The following is a 4,344-nucleotide window of genomic DNA, read 5'->3' as shown; positions in this document are numbered from 1 at the left end:
GGTAAGAGCGCCTAGAAAAATCGCCCCATGATTCCCTAGGTATCACTGATAGTGCCTGCAAGAACCAGTAGGTTTTGGTTAGCGTATAGTACGGTCCCTTCATCCATATATTCCGATCGAATCAACAACCATTGGGTACAATCGAGAGTCGTTCGAGATTCGATAACTATGCAATGCATCTTGAAGATCAAATAGTGACATCGCATGTGCTACTAGGAAACCAAGTAACCTAAATCACATCGAGTACTCTGGCCAGAGATTTGTCACACTAATATCTCCTCAGATCGCATAGGATATCCACACTCGCAAGCGTGTGGTGAATCCTTGACAACAAAGCATCGACTCTTATATGTGTCGTAACTGTACCCAATCCCGACACCTGATGACCCTCATAGAGTCGATAAACGAGTCAAAGTACAGTACTAGCATATAGAGTTTCCATGATGTTTCAAGTAATAAGGACTAATGGTGTACAACCAAAACCGCGGAATTATCCACTCAATTAATAATAACCACTTGGAAAGTCCGAATAGGGTAGTTCGATCATTCATCATATGAATATCCATTTGCATGCTTTGAACATCTCTATGTTCCATACCAATGAAACGTGGTACTCGACATCGCAAATGCTAGTCTCAATCTCGAGCAATCCTTATCCTTATTTGCGGACGGCTCAATTGACTAAGAACTGTTTAGAATATACAGTGCTCATAAGATGTGTCTCATGATAGTGATCTCTCTTTATTCACTGTCTCATCTTACTTACACTATAGTATATTCAAGGTCTTTATCTAAACATCGTATAATACGTCACAACATAATAACATGATACAAGATAAAGTAAATGCCATTATAAAAAGTGTAAATTATAGTAAACAAAAGATTGTTTATACATAGAGTCATAAAAGCCCTTAGCCACAAGTTGGCTAACCGGGGCACCCACTCTTTCACGTCACAGCATCCTTAACTACTTTCTTGTACACGCACGGTTTCCTCTGAGTTCTTGATGAAAACCAAAGTCCTTTATTGTTTCATCAAATTTTTGGTTCCAACTTCTTGATGCCTGTTTGAGACCATAAATTGATCTCTGAAGCTTGCATACCTTATGCTCGCTTCCCATGGATGTGAATCCTTCGGGCTGCATCATATAGATTTTTTCCTTAATGTTTCCATTAAAAAATGCAGTCTTCACATCCATTTGCCATATTTCATAGTCATACCAAGCTGCTATGGCAATAAGGATTCTTATGGACTTGAACATTGCGACTGGTGAAAAGGTTTCATCATAATCAACACACTTGTCTTTGAGTATAAACCTTTTGCACCAATCGTGTCTTTGTAGGTCAATACCTTACCATCAGGACAAGTTTTTCTCTTTTATATCCATTTACACCCTATTGGAACAAATTCCATCGGGCAGGATCTACTAAAGTCCAAACTTGGTTTGTATGCATCGAGTCTATTTCCAACTGCATTAGCTTCAAGCCATAAATTCGAATCCGCCATCAAAATTGATTCCTTGAAGTTTCTTGGATCACATCCCAATGTCGGGTTCACTTTGATCCCCTTCATAGAAGTAAATCATATAGGAATAGGAGGTCTAGAAGTCCTCTCGGATCTTCTAGAAAGAGGCGTGTCGTGTCGTTTAATGGTTTCTGAGGTATGAGATCGTTATTTTTGTATCTCGGGGTTCTTCTCGAATTTTTTCAAAAGTTCCATCATCATATTTGCCTTTCTTATCAAGTAGAAAACTCCTTCTCCATGAAGGGTGGCATTCCTCAGAAAACATAACACTTTTGTGTTCAGTAGGATGATAGAAATAATATCCGAATTGAAATCTTCGGATACTCGTCAAAATATCATAAGGTGCGATCGGACTATCCAAACTTATCTCCCACTGTCTGCTCTCACATAAGACAGGACACTCCCCAAATCCTCAAGTACGAATACTTAGGAGTTTTTTGCCAGTCCATAATTCATACTGGGAATTTTGTTCACTGCTTGTAGTGTTTGTTATGGACATTGTTCAACAACAATACCGACGTTTCAAGCGCATAGCCCCAATTCGTAAGGTGGAAGATCAGTGAAGCTCATCAATAGATCGATCCATGTCCAATACATGCTTCGATTGCGACGCTCCGAAACACCAATTTCAACTGAGGTATCATAGGAAGGGGAGTCCAGCTGAGAGAGAATCTCATTCATCTTTTTAGATAGCCCAAAGAACTCGGGTAATTAAGTATTCTCCAACTCGATCCGACTCGAAGTGCTTTAATACTTTTTACATGTAGTTTGTTTTTTACTTCAGGCTTGGAATTCTTTGAAGCTTTTCATATTGATTCAGACTTTATTTCATCCAAATATATATTACCCGTACCTATAATAATCATCAGTAAAGGTTATGAAGTTAGGTGTGACCAACTTTAGTACCAATACTAACATGGGCCGCAAACATCTGGTATGGATCAAATTCCAACAGGATTTTGACTACGCTCAGGTTTTCCTTTTATTTGTTGGTTGCCGGTTTATCAACATAAATTAATTGCGTACGTCTTTTAATTTTAAGTTATATAGATCATTTTCAAGTTGTCCACATCCAATCAAACATTTCACTTCTTGTAAATATTGCAAATCTCATTCACAAAATTTGCAAGAAAAACCATCTCTATCAAGCATAGAGAACAGAAATAATGTTTTTAACACCAAATCTGTACAAATAAAACATCTCTCAAAAGTAACTTAATAATTGTTCTGTCAAAAAACTAAATAAACTTCTCCCACAGGCTTAGGCTTCAACTCTAGAACCATTTCGTGCCTTAGCTGGGTCTCACCCAGCCTAAGCTTACGACTTCTTGTCATCACCTTGCTAAATCATTGCAAATGTGAGATCCCCATCCGGTATCCAATACCAAGAAAAGTTGTGATTAAGTGAAACATTTATTTCAATTTAAAACATACCCTTTGCAGTTCGCAACGGCTCGAGTTATTCTTTGCTGTTACGTTTCCAATGACCGGGTTTCTTAGCAGTGGATGGCAAAACGTCTTCAGATCTGTTCACGTTTGAAGCGTGTGTTTTGTTCTTCTTATTTGGCACAGTTTTTTGAGGCGGAGCAGTACGTTTTTAACCTTTTCCACTTGGCCCCTTCTTAGAGTTAGAAATAGGATCCATCAAAAAATACCGGTTTATCCTTCTTTTAATGTGGTCTCATAAGTGGCCCAGCATAATTGACCTTCTCTTAAAGGGTGCTATTGGCCTCTTTCTAGTTCATATTAAAGTTCATCACAAAACCATCAAAACCGACGAAGGAAGTGATAGAAGTAACAAGTCCGGCATTCAGTTCGTGCTCCAATGTCTAATCGACGTGTTACCAACTTTTCAATGCGCCCAATCATGGGTACCCCATGCTCACGGAAGAAGTACCATCTAGCATTCCGGCATGTTCATGAGCTCTTTGATGGTGGCTTTACCTCTCCGATCTTGTCTGAGCTCCAAAATATAGTTCCTTGAGAGTATCGTGAATGTCAGCAGCATTCACTGCATTCTAAAATCGCCTTTGATTTCAATCAGACATCGAAGCCTGCATGTTACATTTGGCCTTGACATCATGGTCCATCCATTTTTCAAGTTTGGCCAATTTCTTCCGGTCTCACATCTGCCGGGGCTTCTGTCGAAGGAGGCTTTTCTAACATGTAGTAAACCTTTTCCGAACTTAAAACAATCTTTAACTTATGGAACCATTCCGTATAGTTTGCGCCAGTCAGTTTGGTTTGTTCGAGAATCGACAAGAGTAGGATTGCGCGAATTCATTGTAATGAAATAATGAAAAGAAACAGACAATAATCAGTGATTTGCTTAATTATTTTATTAAGACTTAATATATGGCGAGATCTTATTTTATGAATTATCACTCCCACTATTTTAACGTTTTCACTACCCTCTAGTGAAAACGAGAAAATGGTTTTCTTTAGTGGGAACATGGTAGTCCAATTGACAATTCATAGTCAGTATAATATCAGCCAACCATAATTTTCAAAAGATAGATCCCAATTGCTTCCAAAGCAACCCCACTGTTTATTAACTCTTGTCCAATAAGAGCCCATAAATATGACCGCGTTTATTGTGAGATGTCAAGATGACCCATCAATATTAAGTCTGTGGATGGACGATCGTCATGTGGATCTCCAATAATATGAGCCAAATCCAATGGGAGTAGTTCCTAACAACATGCACTGTCGATACAATGTACAGCTTTTCGGACGAACGGCCACCCCAATAATATGAGCCGGGACCATGCCCGCGGGTTCGCATCTCATACATTGATCGTTGATGGAAGGTAGAAACAT

This window comes from Henckelia pumila, chromosome 2 (assembly GCF_033568475.1).
Source record: "Henckelia pumila isolate YLH828 chromosome 2, ASM3356847v2, whole genome shotgun sequence".
Taxonomy (NCBI): domain Eukaryota; kingdom Viridiplantae; phylum Streptophyta; class Magnoliopsida; order Lamiales; family Gesneriaceae; genus Henckelia; species Henckelia pumila.
Note: the sequence above shows the minus strand (reverse complement) of the source record.